Below are 24,520 nucleotides of genomic sequence, written 5' to 3'. Positions count from 1 at the left end.
ACAATGGAAGCCGAACGAGCCTAACCGACATGAAACGGCCGCGCAGCCGCCCGCCCCAGTGAGCGCGGCCCGGCCGCCCCGCGCCCCCTCCCCTTCCTCCCCCGCCCCGCGCGCCCCGAGGGGGCGGTGACAGCCGCCAGGCCTGCCCCGCCGTCGGGCTGAGTGACACACGGCGAGGGGGGGGTCACGCTGTTTGGGTGGCGGGGCCGCCGTCGCGCTGAGTCGGAGTCTGCGCCGCTGGCCCAGCGCTGCCGGAGCCGCCATATTGCTCAGGACGTAGCGAGACGCCAGCGCCGGGAGCGAGGAACCGGCCGCGCCGCCCTGTCTGTTCTCCTCCGTCCCGTGCACGCAACGAGCGGCCAGTGCCCGGCCCCTCCCCCCGCCGAACCCAGGGCCCGGTGAGAGGCGCGGGGAGCGTGTGCGCCCCTCCCCCGGGTGTGTGGCTGAGCCCCGGACGGGGCGGAGCGTGCAGGCCCCGGCCAAGCCCCGGGCTGCCGGGCAGGAGTTAGTGACGCAGGAGAGACGCCCCGGCGCCGCTGCCGGAGGGAGCCAGGCGGCCAGGCCGGGATCCGAGTGCGGGCAGCTCCACACAGCGCCGCGGGGCCCGGAACGGGCAGCCCCCTCCGCCCGCCGGCTCTACGCCGAGTATGACTCGCTGCCCTGCTGGCTGCCTGGGATGAGACAGCCCCCGGCGGCGCATCGTCTGCAGAAGCACCCAGGGGGGGAGCGGGCCGCGGCAGCAGCGGGAGAAGAGGACACCGTGCGGGGGTGAGCAGAGGCCGGGGCAGGGTGGCGAGGAGCGGTTCGTGTTGTAGCCGGTGGCCGCGCTGAGCGCAGGGAGGCGCAGGCTGAGCGGTCCGTGGCCCTGGGGGACGGGGCTCCCTGGGCGGGGTGGGGAGCCGGAGGCCGCTGTGTTATGGCTGTGGCGGGAGGGGAGGTGGCGGCGGCGCCGCCCCCGCAGCCCCCGGCGTGTGTCCGTGTCTCGCTGTGTTTTGGAGCGTCAAGGAAAATGGCTGACGGCGTCTCATCCCCTCTCCGTCCTGTGCGGGTCTGCGAGGCGGGCTGGAGGGAGCGCACCCACCCTGGCCCCTCGGGGAGTTTGTCCGCCGGGCGGCCCCTCCCTGGACTGCTGGGCTGAGAGGGGCTCCCCGCAGAGCTGCACCCGCTTTTACCTCTCCCGAGTCTCGTTTCATTTCACACCAAGCGCCATTACTGAAGTAGAGTGATTGGAGCCGTGTAGGCCAGGGCTACGCCTGGAAATAAGGCCCTGATCAGACTCTTCCCCCAAATCGGAGTGAAATCCAGCAGCACTAGCTCACTCCCACCCGCTGTAAGCGTTATTAACACGGGTGCAGGCGAAGTGTGTCTCTCCTGTAGCTCCCATTCCTAATAAAACTGTTTCTATGTGGAAAACGGCCTTCTCCCTTTATGCCCCTTTCTCTTTGGTTCACCCTGTTAGTTCTCCAAAATGACAACTTAAGACTTTCCAGTTGTTTCTTTTCACCAGTGTTAAAACTTTACTTTGAGATTAATAACTGAGGCAGGGCAATTGGGACATAATTTGTAACATCTAGGCCATCATTTCTTAATGACAATATAAAAGGTAATTGAGGAGATGACCACAGGAAGCCCCCTTCCCCCCCTGAGTTATCTAACTACTATTCTACCTCACTTTTGGCACCATTGTCTGCTTACAGTGAGTATGTATATGAAAAATCCATACTAACAGTCTTTGTTATTGCCAGATAAACTTGTTTCTATATAAATGTCATAGAAATGTCCTAAGTTGTGAGGTGCCATATTTAATTTGATTATTGTTCAGGAATCAAGTTGTATATTGAATGATCATGTAGCAAAAATTAATTTAACGATATAAAAATGTGTGTAATTCTAATTAGAATTTTGAAAGGACTAAAATTCTTTATACAAATCAGGTGTGTATTATGGTTCTCTCAGGCATGTTGATTTTGTCTGCAAATTGTTTTAAATCCTTGATCCTGATATTGGGTTCAGTGTGGGCGGACCTTTGCATCTGAGCAAAGACCCCTGAAGTCATTTTGGGTATGTGCAAGGATCTGCCCATATGGACCTAATTGGAGGATTGAGGCCTAAATTTTTAAAACCTGGCTAATTTTATTTTTTTATATAGCTATATCTATCTATCTATATATAGTGCTAAATATGCTAGGAACACTTGCTCTGGCAAACTGACTTGCAGGTTTGTGTGCCACTGGGCCTCTTATTATCCATTTGCTAACTAACTACAGTTGTGCTGGGCTATGGGACTGGTGGTAAGTTTTGAGAGGACTGGGTCTTTGCTGATCAGCTGGCTGTAGTGGCATGTGTACCTTGAGAGGTTATGGGTAACAGATTAGCAGTTATCTACAAATTTCAAACTGCTAGCTACATCCTGGATCTTTTGGGTGCTGCTTATGATAAAATGGGAACATGTAGGATGAAGCCATCTATTTCAGCAAAATTTTAATCCTACTGTACATTGATCTTGAGGATTTTGTTAAACATGTAATGTTTATTTTCAAGGCAGCAGCACCATTTGTTTTCTCAAACTAGAAGAACACAGCAGTTTTCTCGGTCATATTTCTCAAACATTAAAATTATTTCCCCCAGTTGCAGTATTTGGAGCAGGAGAGTAAAGTCCAGCTGCGCTGGATGTCATGGATACTTAAAGATGGCTCTGAACAAAGACATAATCAGTATAATCTAGAATGAACTGCAGTGGAAGAACCTTGAACATCTAGTTATGTGAAAAAAGGCTCTAGGTTAAAAATAAACCCATAAGTTTGCATTACTTTTTCTTCTACTTTTTCAGTTTTACTTTATGCCCTTTCTATCATCATGCCTCTTCATATAGTCTTTTTAAAACATTTCCTTTAAGCAACCTCTGTCATCTTACTGGTTCCAGCCTGCTGCTTCATGTTTTGGTGAATTTACTCTTCTGGTGTTACTACTTCCTATTGAACTGGCAGGAAGTGCTGCTTCTGTAGGTACCAATCAATAAGGGCAGTGGGAGCAGACCATGTGTGTCTTTTGCATCTTTAGACACCACCCCCTTTAGAAGTGTTTTGTTTCCTATATTAGTGCATTCATGTTTGAGGGTACCCCACAGTGTAAAGCAACCCCTGTTTCTATTAGAATCATAGAATATTAGGGTTGGAATAGAGATCTCAGGAGGTCATCTAGTCCAATCTCCTACTCAGAGCAGGACCAACACCAACTAAATCATCCCAGCTAGGGCTTTGTCAAGCCCTTATGTATCCAGTCTTGTCAGTTATGTATTGTATTGAAAATGCTGGAATTGTTTCAAAGAAAATGAGAAAAGATAAGTAAATAGCCACTTGAGGAACTAGAAATGCCACAGTAAAGAAACCACAGTAGTATTCTCCTGCAGAGGTTCTCAAGTTTAAATATGCAGTTAATTTAGGGCTTTTCAAAATGTCAGATCTTGAGTAAAACTGAATAAGAATTTTGTTGTTGCCTGTGATAAAAATAACTTTTAGATATACATCTACTTGATTATTGAGAATTTTTCTTCAATAGTCATGGGAGCCTTTTCCCCCCCCAATATACTCAACTGTATTTAAAGTATTATTAGAAATTAACAATTACATGGATTTCAGGCAGTATAGCTATTTTTTCTGAAAAAGTGTTTGTTAGCTGATACTGCAATTTTTAATTGTATTTATCATTTTGAAAAATTTTTTACTGATAAACTTAAATCTAATTTAAAATTAAATTACTTCCTTCAGTCTCAAGCAACAGAGTTTCCTGTGGCACCTTTAAGACTAACAGAAGTATTGGGAGCATAAGCTTTCGTGGGTAAGAACCTCACTTCTTCAGATGCAAGAGAAGTCTGTTATGATCATATTTTTAAGGAAGAAACAATGCTTTTATCCTTACTTGCATTCTAAGGAGCACTGAAATTATTATGCAGAATCAGACCAGTGGTCTATCTGATCCAGTATCCTGTCACCGACAGGAGTCAAAACCAAATGTCTCCGATGAAGGTGTTAGAAACCCTAATGGGGAATAATTTGCACACAGGGAAAGTTTCCTCCTATCCCTAGTAGTTAGAGATTATAAACATGAGGGTTTATATCTCTTCCAAAACTCTTTAGTGTTTACTCTTATAATTTGGGATGCTACTGTTAACATCCAAGTGCTTAAGTGAAAATTCTTTCCGCTGTTCAAGAATCACTATTTTTCTAGGAACATCATGCTTTGGAAATATCTGCTCTTCTTAACCATTAATTTGATTATTGGGTGAATCCTTAATAGTTGTATTGCTCTTGTCATTTGTTTTAAATTTAGGGGCAAAAGTTGTAGTTCAGGTGTATTATGTGAACTAAATTTGAGTGGTTGGACGTTATTTTAGTATCCTAGAAGATGGTATATCTTTTGCAAAAAATAATCTTATGTACCTATGGTACTGGGTTGTAGTCTTTCTCCTTTGTATTTTAGTCTGTCATCTAACATTATAATGTAATAATACACACAGACTTACTGAGGAAGCAGTAAGAGTTGCTACGCACAATGTACCTTACACAAATCCAGACACAAGAAAAAGTTAAGCCATTTAAAGCAGTGCTTCTCAAACTTTTGTATTGGTGGCCTCCTTCACATAGCCTCTGAGTGTGACCTCCCTTATAAACTAGAAACACTTATTAATATATTTAACACCATTATAAATGCTGGAGACCAAGCGGGGTTTGGAGTGGAGGCTGACAGCTCGCAAGAAGAGGGAAGGTCCTCTCATGGATTGGTAACTGGTTGAAAGGAGACAAAGGGGAGGAATAAATGGTCAGTTTTCAGAATGGAGAGAGATAAATAGTGGTGTTCCCCAGGGGTCTGTATTGGGACCAGTCCTATTCAACATATTCATAAAAGATCTGGAAAAAGGGGTAGTGAGGTGGCAAAATTTGCAGATGGTACACAAGATAGTTAAATCTCAGGCAGACTGCAAAGAGCTACAAAAGGATCTCTCAAAACTGGGTGACTGGGCAACAAAATGGCAGATGAAATTCAGTGTTGATAAATGGAAAGTAATACACATTGGAAAGCATAATCCCAACTATACATATAAAATGATGGGGTCTAAATTAGCTGTTACCATTCAAGAAAGAGATCTTGGAGTCATTGTGGATAGTTCTCTGAAAACATCCACTCAATGTGCAGTGACAGTCAAAAAAGCTAACAGAATTTTGGGCATCATTAAGAAAGGGATAGATAATAAGACAGAAAATATCATATTGCCTTTGTATAAATCCATGGTACACGCACATCTTGAATACTGCGTGCAGATGTGGTCGCCCCATCTCAAAAAAGATATATTGGAATTGGAAAAGGTTCAGAAAAGGGCAACAGAAATGATTAGTGGTATGGAACGGCTGCCATATGAGGAGAGATTAATAAGACTGGGACTTTTCAGCTTGGAAAGGAGATGACTAAGGGGGGGATATGATAGGGGTCTATAAAATCATGACTGGTATGGAGAAAGTAAATAAGGAAGTGTTATTTACTCCTTCTCATAACACACGAACTAGGTCACCAAATGAAAATAATAGGCAGCAGGTTTAAAACAAAAGGAAATATTTCTTCACACAACGCACTGTCAACCTGTGGAACTCTTTGCCAGAGGATGTTGTGAAGGCCAAGACTATAACAGGGTTCAAAAAAGAACTACATAAATTCATGGAGGATAGGTCCATCAATGGCTATTAGCCAGGATGGGCAGGGATGGGTATCCCTAGCCTCTGTTTGCCTGAAGCTGGGAATGGGCAACAGGGAATGGATCACTTGATGGACCCTGTGTAATAACCTCATGATCCCCTGAGGAGTCCCGACCCCCAGTTTGAGAATCCCTGATCTAAAGGTACGTCTACTCTGCATCTGGAAACAAGCCTACCAGCCTGGGTACAGAGACCCATGTTAATGGGTCTCGCACTAGTGCTCTAAAAATAGCTGTGTAGATGGTGCTTTGATATTGCAGGTTGGCCTGGTATTTGGGTTCTGAAGCCCCCTTGGCCCCTAAGGCTTCAGAGCCTAAGCTCCAGCCAGAGCTACAACATCTACCACAGACCATACACCCTTGTACGCAGAGAGGGTGGCTATAAGGGTGATGGAATGCTGCCATTCCTAGGTGGCAGTACTAAGATTGTAGTGTGTAGTCTGTGGTATAAAGTATGTGCTTGTGTGTGGTGATAACATTATGTGATTTGTATTAGATTAAAAGTTCAAAGGTTGAGTTCTTTTGGGTTCTGGAATTACTTAAAAATTACCACCAGATTTCTCATATTTTAATCTTGTAATTTTTTTCTCCCATGGATATGGTGACATTTAAAACTTTTTTAGCTTTGATAGAATATTGTAATAATGGGTATAACCATCTATTTAAAACAGCTGTATTTCTTGACCACGTTCCTGAACAAAGCCATGGTGATAGCTTTACTTGGGAATGCGATTAAAAAAGGGTTCCAATTATGCTTGAATACAGAATCATGTTTTAACTTGGGTGGGACAATTTTGTTCTAACTAGGTCCTCTGATGCAGTTGTCTCTTAGTGTGGACAGGGTTTCTGCATTTGTCTATATGTCTTCATTTTACCCTCTCAGAACTTTGCTTGTGGAATCCCTGGGAGACTTCAGGGATTCCCCCACACCACATGCTTGTCATGCTTTTCCTGTAAGTAGAATAAATCTGGCTTAGTGACCTGCTGGATGATTTGTCCAGTTGGATGTCAGCAAAGGTATAAGACCGCTCGGGTACGAGCATCTAACATGGGGTGAGAGGAATAAATTAAAAAGGTGACAGCATTCCAAAGTGGAATCTTTTTTTTAAAGGAAGTTGATTAACGCACCAAATTCCAGTTACGTTTTTCATTGTGAACTTTACTAATTCTTCTTTGTACAAAACAATTAATTTTACTCTCGTATTTCAGAAAGTTCAGGTCTGAGCTGCTGGATAGGAGTTGCTATCTTGTCTTCTGGTTATTGACACAAATGTTTGGGATGATAGTAGGAATTCAGACATTGATGGGATAAAACAAAAATCTTACATTTTCATACAAGCTTACTTTGGGGAAGTTCCTTGATTGTATGGGCTTCTTTTTCACTATGTTCTGGACTGTTTTTCCAATGTACCTGAAGTGTAACAGACAACTGCATTTCTTGTAGACCAATGGTATCTTTTGCAACTAGTTGAATATAAACATTGATAGACCTGGAAAACTGTTTGTATTTACAAGTTGATCTAATATGACCTCCTTTGATGCACAAGGCATATATAGTAAAACCTGCCTGAGAGACCAGCTGTTATGAGCAACTTCTTGCAGAGGCCATGGAATATGACCACTGTCTGCTGTGCAAATTTTTGAAGAAAGACCACGTCTTAAGAACAAGTGACCACTTTTGCTAACTCAGATGAGTGGTCGCTCTTGGCAGGTTTTACTGTACTTTGCATTATAGATCCCCTAGGCACCGCAATCTTGCTGACACTTAAACAGATGCTTAACTTTATGCACATAGCTTCAGTAGGGCTGGAATAGAGTAAAGTACATGTATTTGCCGTATGGGAGCTTTAATATTCTAGGTCAGTGATTCTCAAACTTTTTGGGCTCAGGACCCATTTGTAAATTCTTACGGCTTATAGCGACCCAGTAAATAGTCTGGGGGTGGATGCCCTAGGGCAGGGGTCCCCAACACGGTATGGGGCATCTGTGCGCCCGCATACTGGGCGGCGGAGAAGCGTCTGCTGAAATGCCGCCGAGAAACAGTGTTATCCAGAGGCTTCACCGCCGAAATGCTGCCGAATTTCGGCAGCGATGCCTCTGGATGATGCTGCTACTCGGCGGTATTTCAGTGGCGATGCCTATTGACATTGCCGCTTGTTGGCGGCATTTTGGTGGATGCTCATCCGCCGCCATGGTCCTCTGTGGCTCATCGTCTGGCGCCTGCCAGACAAAAAAAGGTTGGGGACCACTGCCCTAGGGTAATTTCAGTCAGATCCTGCCCCTGGGGGTGAGAGGGTGGTCTTGCCAGCACTCACCCCTCAGTGGTGGCTCCTGCAGCCCCTGTGCTGTGAGGCTGGTTGGGCTGGACTTGGCTTGGCTCTCTGCTCTGGGTGTTGCAACCTCTGGGGTTGCAGTGCCACTCAGGTTTGGCCCCGCCCACCTAACTGGATCAATTTTGTATGAGTGGAGTTGTGACCTGGCTCATGGGCTTGCAGTGCCACTCATTCAAATTTGGCCTACCTGGACTCCTGTTGTCATGATGCCTGGACCAAACCTGAGTGGTGGTGAGATAACAGAGGTTGCGGTGCCTGGAGCAGGGAGACGAGCCTGGCCAGCCCTGTGGGACAGGAGCTGCCATGTGACCCTTTGAAACGTTCTGGATACCCAATTTTGGGTTTCGAACAGGGATTATCAACCCATGGGTCTCTGTAACTGTAAAACAGCAAAAGGGTGTGTGTGTGTGGGGGGGGGGGGGGGGTGGGAGGGCTGAACCTCATTAGATTTTCAGATTCTTTAGGAATGTGTAGAATTATCTTGAAATAAGATCCCTCTTTTATCAAAGACAGAATTTTTGAGGTGGGTTACCCTCAACACTGTGACACAGTATAGAAGTTCTAGAAATGTTGGTTGGACTTTAGGTTATTGATCCTTTTGTACTAGAAATTAAACCGCTTACAAGTCTGTGGAGGGGAAGCCTCTTTTAAAAATTTCTTTACTGGTTTTCCATAATAGCAGTGTAAATTATACAATGAGAAATGTTACTATCGAAAGATATTGGCATCTCAGTATGTTTTTTTTTTTATATACTAGTGGTTATTTTTTCTAGTTTCTGTTGTACCAATAAAATATTTAGCATATTTTAAACAAGTTTCATCAAACTAAGTCCATCCATGATTTTTAACTTAATAAAAGAAAGAAAAAGGGATTATTGGAAGATTTGATTTAGTCTATCCTTTTACAGGGTTTGGGGAGTGAAAACACATTAGTCTAAAATTTTGTTAAAGCTTGGAATCCTAGATTTAGGCTATTGATGTTTTATTTGTCATTTGCAAGAGTGAAGAAAGTGTTAGTCATTCATGCGTTGAACCTTCCTTTGTATCCAGTTCTGGTAGGTGTTTGGTTGTGATAATTTTCAGTCATTTAAAAACTGGCATAGTCCCAGAAAATATAGACAATCTGGAGCTTGGCTGGAAATAGGATAGCTTTGTCCAGAAAAATCAGTGATTTGATCTGCTGTTTTAAGCACAAATTCTGCACAGATCTCCATATGGGTGGACCCCTGTGGCATGTGATTAACTTCAGTGGAACCTTAAATTTCAAAATGCTAGTTCTTGCATTTTAACTTACATTTTTCTTTAAATTTATTATCTTTTCTGACAGTAAAGCTTTAAATTTTTTTCTGAGCAGGGTAAAATGTTACTGTCAGTTTTCGTTAATACCTCAGATGTCTCTTGTACTTTTTTCCATGGTCCCTACAGAGGCGGATTAAGATATATTAGGATCCTGGGCACAAAGAACATTTGGGCTTCCCACATGCCCCCCGCCATTCCTTCCCTTCCCCTTGATGGCCCTGGAAGCTGGGCCATGGTATGAGCTTCCCAGGGAGCCTGGGCCACTGTGGGGAGCCCTAGACCCTCCACCTGCCCCTGGGGGCAGGGACAAGGTCTTGGGGTTGTTCTTGGGCCCCCTGACCCACAGCCTAAAGTAGGTGCAGGGTCTGGGACTCCCCACAGCTTCCCGGGCTCCCTGGGCAGCTCTTACCACAGCCTAGGGAAGTGGCTCTCAAACTGTGGGGCATGCTCCCATAGGGAGGCACGGAGGAACGTTTGGTGGGATGCAGCAGGGCCCAGCCCTACCCCCAGCTCCACTCGGTCCCCACCCCAGCCCTGTCCCTAGGCCCAGCTCTGGCTCTGCTCCTGGCCACCCTGCCACTCTCAGCCACTGACTGCGGGTCCCAGCCCTGGCTCCCAGGGATGAGGGGGCAGACTGGGTAAGGGGGAGGTGTGACTGAAAAAATTTCAGGACCCCTAGCCTAGGATGACCATACTTCCCATTTTGGTCCCAGATGTCCCAATTTTTTTTGGCAAAACTGGGCATTTGCTCTTGTCAGCTGACCACCAGTGTTACTAAGACAATTATTATTTCTCATACTAGCTACTTAAGCTGTCAAACTGCCAAGGCCATGTCCCCCCCTCTCCCCCCCAAGTCTCACACCATGTCCATTTTTCTTTTTCTTTCCCTGTGTTATACTCTTATCTCCATCACTATTTTTTCTCCCTCTCTCTCCTCTCCCCACATCTGGTCAGAGCAGGGCTTAGCTGTGGTTTCCAAAATGGTGGGGAGCAAGGTTTGTCCTTGCCTGTTTGCACTAAATTACGTTAAGCGCCAGTTCAGCTGCCACTATTACTGACATTTGTTGTCATCAGTGGGTAATTTTCTTGGTGTAGACAAGGCTTCTAATGTTGACTCCTTCTGTGACATCGGGTAAACGATTAATTCCTTTACCTTAGCTTTCATGTCTGTAAAACTGGGAAAATATGGCTTGGAATTTTGGTCAGTATGAAAGATGCGAAGAGAGAGGCACCGGCTGGGGTCCAAAACAAGACCTTTGTTGAGAAGTCCCGCCAGCAGTTGCCGAGATTACTTCCAAGATGCTTTGACCTTGCTCAGAGGCTCCATCTTTAATAGCCTCTTGCTAGTAGATGTCTGAATTTGAAGATCCTCTTCCTTGTATGTTGGAAGGGGGAATTTTCTTTTCTCCATCTTTGCCAGCAGTCCAGTCCCGATGTCTTCTGACTTTGAGTGGTGGTCTTTACTAGTGTCCTCCTGCCCAAGAGTCTTGGCTGGTATTGCTTGGTAGGAGGATGCAGAGATGTCTCCTAGTAGATCCCTGGCTTGGCCTCCACTTTTTTTATATTGTTTCCTCTTGGATAGTGCTTGCTTCTGCTGTTGCTTACAACTTCCCCCATAACAGCAAGTTTCATTGCTGCCTAGGGATAGCTGAAAAGCAGTAGTGAAAATGACCAAAAACTTGTTAATTTCACTGTGTTCCTCCTTGACAATGCAGTGAGTAATAGCAGAAGCTGTCTGAATACTCAGACTGCATTGCTTCATCCTTAGTTCACACTTGGAAGGTTTTTATATAACTGTATGGAGTGGGGACTTAATTTTTAAAACATGAAAGGTTAGATTCTACAGAAATTGAGCTTAGATCTCCCTTCCCCACTTCCAAGTCACTAGGGAAAGCATCTCCCCAGAAGTGAATAGATTTTTTTTCTTTTCTCCCAACCCCAAGCATAATACTTCTCACATGGATGATGAGGATTAATTAATATTTGTAAAGTGTTTTGAAGTTCACAATTATATTTTATTCTTGATACACTTTTCTTCCAAAGCTTTCAGTTTGCATAGTTGGGTTATCTCTGTTTCACAGGTGGGAGAGCTCAGACAAAGAGATGCTATGTAACTTGTCTATTGTTAAACAGCAAATTATTGTCTGTTGGACCTAGAGAACTCTGGTCTCTTGACTCTGAGCCTGTGCTGTATCACTAGATTACAGTTGCTCTCTAGGTGTATATAAGACACGCAGCCTGATTTTTTTCAGAGGTGAAGAGCGACTATGTCTCTCCCTGAGTTCAGTGAGATTGCCAAGCACCTCTGAAAATCAGGCTAATGTGAGCTGAATACTGGTGTGTGAAGTGTATAGTCAGGAACGGATCTCAGCTTCCGCTTCTTACTATGCCAGCTGACTTTAGGATAACTGCAATGATTTAAGTATTTAAAAAAAAACTTTACAGTTTAAAATTGTTTAAATTCTAAATGAAAATTGCTGCTCAGAAGTCAGAATTCTTCCTCAGTCCAACATTTTTTTTTTTTTTTTTTTTTTAAGTCTAATCTGGTAGTGATGTGTTTGGTAACAGAATAAGAACTAATATCTAGTTCAAAGTAATATGATTCATTTGGGAAAATTCTTATCTGTTAATGTTGGTGCTGTTTTGGCTTTTTTAAAAAAAGTCACATTTTACCTGAGAACTTTTAGTCCTTCAGTTTTATGGGTGTTAATTTTGTGGAGCAAACCACATGTATAACTCTGTTTTTTGTGTTTTCAACTTTGACTCTTAAGTCAAAAATGATTGTGTTGTACAGAAACTGAGCTAGTCAGTGTCTTCCAAGAGGAACAAATACCTAATAAATATACCTTTTTTTCAATCAGTCGTCTTAATTTTGGTGGGTAGGAGCTGCTCATGTTTACTTTTACAGTAACTCTTACAATCTAAATTAATCTCTCTCTAGCCAGATTTAGTATAAACTGTTCCTAAACTTCAGGTCTGCTCATCAAGACTGCACAACTTGGTGCTGAAGTTTAGGGATGTGTTCACTATGAAGATGCTTGATCTTTATATACATAGTCTAATACAGTAGTTCTTAAACTTTGGGCCACTTGTTGCAAAAATCAGCACACAGTTGTGGCCCATGTAACATACTCAGGGCCAAGTGGGTAGTGTGGATGCGGCCCACATAACACACAGAGCTGAATGTGCAGCCCCCCCCTGGAAAATAGGTTGAGAACCACTGGTCTAATTTTACAGTTTTTGCTCACTTGTGATGCTTGCAAAAAAAGATAATTGGGGTCCTGTGAGTCCAGGGGTTCTCAAATTTTTGTATTGGTGATCCCTTTCACACAACAAGCCTATGAGTACAACCCCCCCCATAAATTAAAAACACTTTTTTAAATCATAAACACTATTATAAATGTTGGAGGCAAAGCGGGGTTTAGGGGTGGAGGCTGAGAGCCATTCAGTTTGAGAACACCTGTGTTAGTATAGTAGAGACCCATTTATGTGCGGATGTCAGGAGTCAAGCCATCACGACTGTGGGTTAAGAGGGCCATGCTGAAAAAAGTGTCTGATTCACTTAGAAAAAAAGCCGTTATTTTCTGCTCTTTCATGCTCACATTTTTTTCTTATGAAGTCTGTCATTCGCTGCAGATGAATGATTTCGTTATTTTCCGCGTTCTGCTCCTCCATAAATCTTACAACAGTTTCTACAGCACTAAGGGCTCTGTGGGCGAAATTTTGACCTTTTCAACGACATCCTCGTCGTCATTGTCATTTAGGCCTGCATTATTAGAATTCTCGCCATCACGTTCGTGGTCCGCCATAGCCTCGCAGCCTGTTCAGAATTTCTGTCTGAGGAAGAAATATTAAGTTGGGCAATCTTCATCCATCTCCAGCCACTCAGTTATGATTTCCGACGCCGTATCCAAACAAATCTTTTATCATTTGAAAGAGAAGTTTACCTTTATCCTCTTCTGTCTGCGTGCGTGTTTGTAGGACGTCTTCTTCCGAAAATCCTTCGAAGTCTGGCTCTGAATCAGTGCCACTGCTGGAATTTTCTGAGTCTGAGCCGTCTTTGACAGAAAAGGTATCACCGAGAGCCTTCATCCAGCAGTTTTCAATGGACTTCTGTTTTACTCCGATCCAAGCTTTTTTAACTAAATAAATAATTTCCTTCATGTTTAACTGTTTCAGGAATTCGGAAATGCCTGAAGACGTGCATGACTCGATCGCTGAAATCAGCTCCCTTTGATGATTGTTTTTAAAATTCTGAATAATGCCCTGGTCTAAAGGTTGAATTTTTGATGTTGTGTTGAATGGTAGGTATAGCACTCAAATTTTTCCATAGCTCGATACCAGTGATCCGGCTGGAGGATGGGCTGGACAATTGTCAAGTAGCAAAAGTGCTTTGGTTTCGAGTTTCTTCGACCGCAGATGCTTACAAATAGCTGGAACAAAGCTGTTGTGGAACCAGTCATCAAAAATGTGTCTCGTCATCCAAGCATTTTTGCTGTTAGTGTATATTACTGGCAGTTTGGCTCTATTGAGGTGATTAAAGCAGCGAGGGTTATGAAAGCGGCCAACGAGAAGAGGGGTAAGCTTATGGCTGCCCGCCTTATTACTACAAAAAAGAAGAGTCACACGATCTTTTATCTTTTTAAATCCAGCTGTTTTCTGTGTCTCGTAATTAAAGACTGAAGTCTTATCAGGTAGCAGTTTTGCAAATAAAGCTGTTTCATCACAATTATAAAGTTTTTCATGGTAGTCTTGATTTTGTAAAATAGATTTTAACTCGGCAGGAAATGCGTTCGCGGCCGATTCATCAGCTGATTAGCTTTCTCCAGTAATGGATACCTGCGCTATGCTATGATACTTCTTAAAACTACTTATAAACCCCTTGCTGGCTTGGAATGATTCATCCTCCATTACATTTCTAAATTTTGTCGCTTGGGCTTGAAGAATTGGCCCACTTAGCGGCATTCCTTTCAGCCTTTCCTGAGCAAACCACGTGCGCGTGGCTTTGTATGTTGTGGGTTTTGCTGAATAGCGCGCACGTTTTTGCGTAAGTCCCATGGCAGAATCAATATTTTGTACAAAGCCATTCAGTTTAGATTAGTTTTTTAGCCATCCTAAATTGCCGGAGAGTAGATTCGGCAATCCCAATATCTTTTGAAACTTTGGCCTGGGTTTCTCTGCTATTTTCTCAAACTGTTGCAGCAAGCTTTTCTTCTACAGTGTAGGAATGCTGACACTTGCCCTCTGCCATTATATTAGACCTACGGTTAAAATTTTCTAATGTAGTATATATATTCCTATATAACTACTATATATTATATATCTCTCTAGTGTGACAATGACTAAACATGCGTGATACTACTTTACCAATATCGGTAAAGACGTACAACACGTTTCTGCTCTGCACTTCCCGTCGGTTTCTATGTCAGTGAGTTAGTGAGCAAAGCTGTAGTGCTACATAGCAAGTTCCTGTACCGCGTGTTAACAAGTCTCGCATGTTAAATAGGTAGCACTGGGAGGCATGGCGCTACTGCGCTATAAGCGGATTCGCGTGTAAACAGGTCGGTACTGTATGATTTTGAAAACTGGCACAATAGCTATAGGAAAAAAGTTTTAGAAAACTAGTTTTTTTTTCTTTTTTTTTAAACAAGCCATGGCTATAACTTTTTCTTTTTAGGTGCCTATAGAAGAATCAAGTTACTTTTTTATTTAATCAGATCTAAACTGTTTAGTTACGCTGTTAATTTTTTTAAGTTTAAGGAATAGTAAAAATTGAATTCTATATGGATCTGATAGAATTACTGTGAAGTCTTTGAGAGACAAGGTGGGTGAGGTAATATCTTTTATTGGATCAGCTTCTGTTGGTAAGAGAGAGGAGCTTTTGAGCTACACAGAGGTGGTCCTCAGGTCTGGGAAACTTACTGAAAGCATGGTCTTACAGTGGAAACTTACTCAGTGTCATAGCTAACTATCATTGTTCATTTTCTCCCTCACTACCTTTGAGTTTTTCCTTCTTCCATTTGGTCCATTGTCTTTTTTTCTCCCCTTCTGTCACAAAAAATTGTGTGGTTTTTTTTGTTGTGGTTTTTTTTTTTTAATTAACCAAAGCATCAGATTCTTTTGCTTTTCTCTTCCAATTTTACCACTTTTAACCTGGGGTCTTCCTTTGCTGTTTTTCTTTGTGCTCTCTCATCCTTGTATTTTTCTCATGTGGGCTGGGCTGGGCAGGGCTCCTGGCCGTAGGGTTAGTGGGCAAGGCCAGGTGGGCTCGTGGGGGTCATGTCCCAGGAGTCTACCCTGCTCCCCAGTGCGGCTCTGGCTCCAAGTGGTCTCTGCTGCCTGCCACCTGTAGGGCCCCACCTACCTCCCTAGGGTCGAACCATTGGGACAGGTGCAGAGGCTGGTCTGGTCTTGGCCAGTGGGGGGAAGGGGAGGAAGCGCGGGGGGCTCAGCCAAGCCCCACCAGGCAAATGGGTCCTGAGGGAGCCCAACCCAGGCAGGCCCTGCTCCCACTCTGACCTGGCTGATTGCGCCACTCCTGAGGGGCTGGAGCAATCCCCATCCTGGGACTGGCTCTGGCCATGCTGCTGGCTCAGCCCGGCAGACAGTCACCTCCCAGTGGGGCCAGTGAGTGCAGCAGAGTGTGGAGGAGTGGGTCTCTGGAGGGTTTGGTGGGGGGGGGGGGGGGGGGGGGGGGGGGGGGGGGATGCTGGGCAGTGGGGGAGGTTTGTTTTGGGGCACTGGGAGGGGGCAGTGGATGGCAGTGGTTTGCAGGGTGCTGTGTGGTTGTGGGGGGATAGGGGTGTGCAGGGGTCTCAGCAGTGGGATGCTGGGCATAGGGGTTGGGAGGTGCTGGGCAGGGGGCAGTGTGGCGCGGCATGGGCCCATCCCCAAGGGGAAGGGGCACACCAGCAGCATAGTGTCGGATGGGCCCGTGTGCATCTGGTAGCTGCCAGTTTGTAAACTGTTCCCTCGTGCTGGGTTGGGCAGAGTGGGGCTGCCCCAGTGTGCTGTACCCCTTTACCTCTGACCGGCCCCTCGTTCCAGAGACTGGCCTCTTTGGCCTTGACCACTGCACCCTCATTCCCCTCAAATTTATTCAAAATAATGCTGCTAAGATCATTTTCTGGCTTGTCATTCTGACCACATCATCCACCTCTTTCATTCCCTCTGGCTCCCTCTTAACCACTGTATCAAACACACACATTTCTTGTCTTTATGTTCCAAGACCCTTCCCAGTTTAATCCCACATTACTTAGTTGATTTGCTAACTTTTCATGACATCAACTCCTGCCTTCTCTCTACCAACATTCCCAGTCTTTACCATGTACCAGCCAGTTCCTTTCCCTTTTATGTTCTCTCTTATGCATGGGGAATATTCCCTAATACAATGACCACTTTCTTATCCTAAGCTTTATTTATTTCACACCATCCAAACTCAGCACTGAATACAGAATTAATTTTTCATGAGCTTCTCTGTGGCAGTCTTACCTTACCATCTATGTGCTTCATAAGCATTAATGAATTTATTTTCACAAGGTGAGGAGGCAGTGTTCTCACCATTTTACAGATGGGGAATTGAGTCACAAAGAGTTCAAGGGCAAAATTGTCAAGTGTTACTAATATTGGGTCCACAACTTGAGGTGCCTAGGGTCTGATTTTTCAGAGTATTTAGCATTTTTAGAGCCCTTCATGCATTTAAAACACAGCTCCCATTGACTTAACTTACAATTGAGAGAGTGCCACTTCTGCAAATTAGGCCCCTGGTATCTCAAGATAGGGATCTAGAAAATGAGGAACATGCAGTTAGTTGCCACCTGTGGGAAATTTTAGTTTGCGACTTACCAAGCAATGCATAGGAACTTTGTGCCAGAGACAGGAATAGAATCCAATTCTCCAGAGTGACATTCAGCTCCCTTAACTACAAGACCTTTCTTTCTCTTTCTACAATCCCCTGCCTCACTCAGTACACACCTTTCAGCTTCTTCAATAGTTGAGGCAAGGATCCTGCAGACATCAGCCTCATTCACCAAACAGCCCTGAACCCGGTCTACCCTATGAACTGAATGAGGTAGTGGTCCTGTGGAAAAAATTGTGTGACTTTGTAACTACAGATTGTATCAAAATGCATACATAAGGGGGACAAAAGTAACTTTGCCCATACAACCTTAATCTTGCCATTTAATTTTTAAGGCTTTATTTTGTAACATTAATGTTCTTTTTAATGTAGTTTTTGTAATCTGTAATTTCCTGATTTTTTGACAAGCCAATAAAGAAATCTGAAATTCATCATCTGAAACTATATTGAGCTCCACATTGGTCATCAGAAGAGGGGAGACCTTTTTAAATCCACAGCATAGCCCATAACCACATGAGCTAACAGAATAATTGCTAGCAGTTGAAGGCTGCTGTCTTTTTTCTGTGGATCTGTCAGTTAGAAGGGAATGCTGACACACTTTGCCCACGAGTTTCACATTCATTTAGTAGACAACAAAGGAATGTTGAGACTCAGGAATAATGGTTTCAGTTCCAGGTTCTGGAGGGGAATGTGCTCTGCTGCTTATCAACTCTTCTGGCCCTGCCCCCTCTGCTTTGATTCCTCAACTCCCCCTCCCCCCGGACTCCTCTCTGTCCCCCACTACTGCTCATCATCAGCTCTCTGCTTCTCACCTCTCTGCATTCAAGTCAGACTGCATCCTTCTCCATGCTGCCCTAGGTGCCAGCAGGAGGAACATTGAAAACATAGGGGGAATGTACCTGTTTGTCAGTTCCTGTGCCTGGAATAGCACTTGCTGGAAAAAGTCCTCTTCAGCCATGGGTTTGGCGCATGCTCAGTCACTTTTTGGGGTTGTAGTAGGTTCAGGCAGATCAGATCATTAGTTGTGTGGAGTAGAGCATTTTAATGCAGACAGGATCTTCAAAGATTTTTAGCTGTGAGTTAACAAACCTCTATAGAGTTTGTGTGAACTGATATTTCTCTTCTCCTCCTCCCTCCCCCCAAAAGCTAGAGCTTTTAAACGAGGTGGTTGTAAGAGTTTTTGGAACATGGACAAAACATTTTTCACTAACCTTTTTTTCTTAAAAACCATTTTAGCTGAAACATTACAAAAATCTTCAGGCTGAGGCAGATGCCCGATGTGTAAAATTTCACCCCAAGTGGTTGAAGTTTTACAGTTAAAGCTACTGGAAACAGTGTCTTATAATGAAAAGTAAGGCAGCCTTACCTATAGTCATAATTACCAGCTGCTTCTGTAATTGATGAGAGACTTTAAATTGTGCTTGATGATGAGCATCCTTGCTCCTGCACTGGATTCATCTCTTGCTATCAGTTAGTAAAATGAAAAATAGAGTATTAAAAAAAACGGCGGTGCTGGATAGAGCCAGTACCACTAGAAGAGGAACAGAGTGTTGAATTTAGAAAGCATTTAAAAGAAAATAGTTCGATTTTGTTAAATCCTCAACCTGTCAAGATTCAAGAATGAAATTAAAAAGTTGCCTCTATTTTCCCTGTTAGTATAACAGCGTTGCTGACTATCAGAGCATGTGGATCACTGCTATACAAGTTCTGTACCACTTGCAGCTAGCCTGCAGCGAGTTATTTGGTTACGTAGTTTGGGGGGATAGCTTATAGTCCATAATTGAGAGAAATATAGTGTAGAATTCTCACTTTGTTCAAAGTATTTTTTTAAAATATACTTTTAAGGAAGATTTAAATGCTTCCCAATATAACTTATTTAGAAGAAAAGTCTGAAGTGGGACACCATCATCCTGTGTTGTTCTAGCGCCATGGCAGTGCTTTTAATATTGCCCATCTCAAGCTATATCTTCACTTAAAATTCTACAGCACACAGCTGTAGCGCTTCAGTGTAGACACTTGTCATAGTGATGGGAGGGGTCCCCCATCACTGTAGTTAATCCGCCTCCCCCAAGAGGCGGTAGCTAGGTTGACAGAAGAATTCTTCTGTTAGTTTACTGCTGTCTACGCTGGGAGTTCGGTTGGTATAGGTACGTCTCTTGGGGTGGATTCTTCAGACCCTTCAGAGACCGCTATGCTGATGGAAGTTCTCAGTGTAGACTGGCCTTAACAGAACTCATATAGAGAGGTAGGAGTGCACATGGTGCTAATGCTTAGGTGTAGTTTCACACAGAACTGCATGAGTGAAATTTATGGCTGGCGGTATAGGAATATTTATTACTGATCGGTCACTTTAAAAAAAATATATGGGTGAATGAAGACACCTTCAATGTGTACAATATATTGGACTTATTAAAAATCTTTATCTGCACGCTGTGCAGATGCATAATCAGCTGTGAATGAGAACACATTTTAGTACCACCATTGAGTGAGCTTGGGAAATACTGCCATGTTTTCCCTTCCCTCAATCAAGAAGAAGCCTAATGAGCCTAGAAGAGTCCACTGGGATGTGTGAGTCCTCTCAATGAGAAGCCAAGCTTAAGAAGCCCAGCAGGCCAGGTGAGCCTCTTTGAGAGGTAGCCAGACCCATAATGGATGTATTCATATGCCCTGAGGGGAAAGTGGGACTAAGGAGCCCAGAGAGTGTGCATGGTTACCTTTTGAATATCTGCAAAATCTACTGTGTGGTGTCTAATGGGTGGAGCTCAGAATAATGCCCAAGTACCATTTTTTGACTCTGATCCCTAACCAAAATGTAGTTTGCTAATGTGTAATTTTAAAAGTTCGCTAATTTGTAAATTATTAACATGACACTGGAATGTAGACTCCTGCAAGCATAGTGTAAAACGTTAAACAGATCACTGAAGACCTTAGAGTGCTGCCTTAAAAAAAAAAAAAAAAGTTTCTGGCCCATTTCTTTGCAAAGGCAGACCTCAAAATATAATCCCATCTCTGGGCTTATCAGTGTGGAGTAGGGAACGCTCTAGCTTTACCCCTTCTGCCAACTTCATTATGTCCAAAGGACTGACAGTCTCCTCCTAAAGTCTGCAGCTAAGAGGGAAATGGGGCTTGCAGGACCAGGGTGTAGGGGAAGAACTTTCCTACATCTCCCAAGGATCACTGAGGGTTTGGCACCTCCATCCTAAAACCAGACCCGTGGTTGCACTTCTTAAGCAAGGCATTCAAATGGCTTTAATTCGGGTTTGAGAATTAGGAACTTATCTATCCATAGGTTTGTGATCACACAGATGGGATGTCTTAATCTTAATTGAATAGTGGTTAGATTGCTTAGTGTCTTCTTTTACCGTCATACACATCTCTCTCTGGGCTTAGCTACACTTGCGAGTTAGAGCCCATTAAAGCAGCCCCGGGTGCCCTAGCTCACTACCCGTCCACACTGGCAAGGCATGTAGAGTGCTCTGACTCCAGGGCTAGAGCACTCCTGGTACTCCACCTCGGTGAGAAGATTAATGCTTGGTGCACATTGGCTGAAATGCCCGGGCGTCAGTGTGAAGGAGGTGTTGCATTACTGCACTCTGATCAGCCCCTGGAAATGTCCCATAATCCCCTTAAGTCAAGTGGCCACTCTTGTCAATGTTTTGGAATCACCGCAGGAATGCGGATGTGCCCTTTGAAAGCTCTGTTTCTAACAGCTGGCATCTGCTCCGAGGCAAAGCAACCATTACTGTGGAATGCTGTGTGTGTGTGTGTGTGTGTGTGTGTGAGAGAGAGAGAGAGAGAGGTGGGGAGGAGGGGGGATCTGCTGCTGTCTGAACTTACAAGACAGCATGCTGACATGCTCTCAGCCCCTCAAAAATCCACTCTCTCCCCCACATACAGACAACACACTCCACCCCACCCTGCCCGTTTGAAAAGCACAGTTGCAGCCACTTGCATGCTGGGGGATAGCTACCACAATGCACTGCTTTCTGTGGTCATTTTAAGAGCTGCTAATGTGGCCACGCCAGTGTGCTTGCCGCTGTCAGTGTGGACAGATTGCAGCGCTTTCCCTACTGCGCTCTATGAAGGCTGGTTTAACTCAAAGCACTCTACATCTGCAAATGTAGCCATGCCTCTCCTTCCCCCCTCCCCCAATTTTAAAAAGTACTTAATAGAAGGATAGCAACATGAAGGCAATCATTCTTCATTAAGGGTCCAATCCTGCCAGATGCTGAGGACACTCATCTTAGTAGGATGTGATCAGCACCTTACAGGATTGAGCCCCATGATTCAATGTGCCATCCAGTTGGCCAAGTGTCAGGCAGAGAGGTAGCGTGTCTCCATATATAAACTTTGTATACCCAGATGATGAGGTTAGCTCTTACTAAGTTAGTGTGGTAACAAAGCAGTACGTCCAGTATCAGATGTGTGTATGAAATAAATGATAAAACCAGTGTTCTGTGGTGCACAGTTTTGGTACTCTACACGTAAAGAAGGGAAGGTGATAGGCTGGCTTCTTGGGACAGAATTACCATAGTTTGGGTGCCTTGCTTTGAAAAGCACAACTTCCTACAGCCATAAAAGGAGACTCCATGCTCTGAAATGATCAGTGATGTTGCTGTTGTTGACTTAGTCCATGCTGGGTTGTCTCCATTCAGTGGGACAGTCGCTTTCCTGAAATGACAAATTAGTGGACTTGCAAAAAGGGTGTGTGGGGGAAATAAAACTTGGTGAAATTTCCTACTAATTATTAGGTGACTCTGCTGCTACTATAAATGGGTGGGGAGATGGATGTCTGTTGTTTAAGGTAATGTGATTATTGAAACTTTTTTTTTTCCTAGAGTCGGAGGTCCCCTCCAATTTATTCAGGAATGTTTAAGGAAACTAACTTTTGTATTTCACCTTTAAATAGTCATCCAGCATTTTTATGGATTTATCAAAATGTGTTCATTTTTATTAGTTATTTGTATAACTGTAGTGCCTAGGTGCTTTAGTCATGGATTAGAACCTGCTGTGGTAGATGCTGTACAAACACAAAACAAAAAGACACTCCCTGCCCCAAAGAATTTACAATCTAAAACAAAAGGCAACAGATTGACAGATGAGGGAATACAAGGAAATAATGAAACAATATTGGTCAGTATGATAAGCTGCTGGTGTGTTGAGCATACTGCCTAACTGTTAAGTTTTTTGGAAGCATAACAGCAAAGTTTTGAGGGTTTTCAAGGTGGATAATGAGGTAGCTTTGTGGATGTTTACAGTGAGCTTGTCCCAAGTTTAAAGGGACGCATGGGAGAAAACATGAAGTTGCTTGTTGGAAAATTTTAAGAAGTGGGTGATGGAGGTTGGCATCATGGCCAAATGGATATAACAGTCAACATCTCAATAGTGAATGAGATGTTAGGGAGGGGATAGACCTTGAAGGGTCTCGAAAGTGAAGACCATCAGCTTATGTTTGAAGTGATAGAGAAGGGGCACCCGGCGGAGAGATTTGAAGAGGAATAGCATTGCCAAAGTGATGGGCTGAGAGATGGTCTTTGCAGCAGCATTCTGAAAGGATATGAGTGGTGCAAGATTCCGTTTGTCAAGTCCAGAGAGAAGGATGTTGCAGTAATTGAGATGTGAGCGCTGATTGTTTCAGCTGTGTGGATGGATAAGAAAGGTCATCTCTTAGAGAGACTATGCGGAAAAGAATTGGCAAGACTTAGACGTAGCCTGGATGTGAGGACTTGGAGAGGTTCAAGCTGAAGATGATGCCCAGGTTACAGACTTGAGTGACTGGCGGGATCAGACCAATGGTCCGTCTAGCTCAGTATCCTGTCTTCCAACAGTGGCCAGTGCCAGATGCTTCAGAGGGAATGAACAGAACAGGGCAATCATTGAGTGTCACATCCTCTGTTGTCCAGTCCCAGCTTCTGGCAGTCAGAAGTTTAGGAACACCCGTGGCATGGGGTTGCATCCCTGAATCATCTTGGCTAATAACCATTGATGAACCTCTTCTCCATAAATTTATCTAAATCTTTTTTTGAACCCAGTTATACTTTTGGCCTTCACAACATTCCCTGGCAATGAGTTCTACATGTTGACTGTGTGTTGTGTAAAGAAGCACTTCCTCATTTGTTTTAAACCTGCTGCCTATTAATTTCATTGGGTGACCCTAGTTTTTGTTATGTGAAGGAGTAAATAACACTTCCTGATTCACTTTCTCCACACCATTCATGAGTTTATAGACCTCTATCACATCCTCCCTTAGGTTTTTTTATAAGATGAACTGTCCCAGTCTTTTTAACCTCTCCTCATATCAAAGCTATGCCAACCCCCTAATAATTTTTGTTGTCCTTCTCTATACTGTTTCCAGTTTGAGGTGGGGTGACCAGAACTGCAAGCAGTATTTAAGGTGTGAATGTACCATGGATTTATATAGTGGCATTATATTTGTTTTCTTATCTATCCCTGTCCTAAAGGTTCCTGAACATTGTTAACTTTTTTGACTGCTACTGCATGTTGAGTGGTTGTTTTCAGAGAACTATCCACAATAACTGCAAGATCTTTCTTTAGTGATGGCAGCTAATTTAGACCCTATTATTTTATATGTGTAATTGGGATTATTTTCCAGTGTGCATTACTTTGCGCTTATCAACATTGTATTTCATCTGCCATTTTGTTGTCCAGTCACCCAGTTTAATGAGATTCCTTTGTAACTTTTCATGGTGATCTTAACTATCTTGGACTTCACTATCTTGGCTAATGTAATCACATTTATTCACCTAAATTTAGGTTATTGCTGATTATGCACTATATGTATCTTACGACTTTTAAAACAAACTTGTATTTTGGATAATCTAAGCACTATACCCATGTGTACAGACACTCGTTTCTTAACCTGTGTATTATATAATTTTTTAACATTAGCTTTAATACAGTTTATCTGCAAACTTTTCCATCTCACTGATTACCGCTCTTTTCATCGAATTTATGAATATACTGAGCAACACATTGCCAGTACAGATCCTTGGGGGACCCTGCTATTTACCTCTTTCCATTGTAAAAACTGACCGTTTATTTCCTGTCTTTTAGCCAGTTACTGATCTATAAAAGATCTTACCTCCTATTCCATGTTTGCTCAAGAGTCTTCAGTGTGAGACCTTCTCAAAGACTTTGATAGTCCAAGTACACTATATCAAGTGGATCACCCTTATCCATGTGTTTGCTGACACGCTCAAATAATTCTAATAGATTGGTGAGGCATGATTTCCCTTTACAAAAGCAGTGTTGACTCTTCCCCAG

General features: G+C 43.6%; 1 protein-coding gene across 3 annotated transcripts in view; it reads left to right on the top strand.

Moving 5' to 3' along the window:
- The first annotated feature begins 213 nt into the window (after positions 1 to 213).
- Positions 214 to 24,520, top strand: part of USP9X (ubiquitin specific peptidase 9 X-linked) — a 222,625-nt gene continuing 198,318 nt past the window's right edge. For 2 of the 3 annotated variants that reach the window (XM_034754300.1, XM_034754291.1), the window contains exon 1: positions 214 to 768. The gene's annotated coding sequence lies outside the window, so the exon portion shown is untranslated. The remainder of the gene's footprint in view (positions 769 to 24,520) is intronic. The other variant, XM_034754275.1, reaches the window with a different exon arrangement.

Source organism: Trachemys scripta, chromosome 1, assembly GCF_013100865.1.
Source record: "Trachemys scripta elegans isolate TJP31775 chromosome 1, CAS_Tse_1.0, whole genome shotgun sequence".
Classification (NCBI taxonomy): Eukaryota; Metazoa; Chordata; order Testudines; family Emydidae; genus Trachemys; species Trachemys scripta.
Note: the sequence above shows the minus strand (reverse complement) of the source record. Positions and strands in the feature narration are given on the sequence as shown.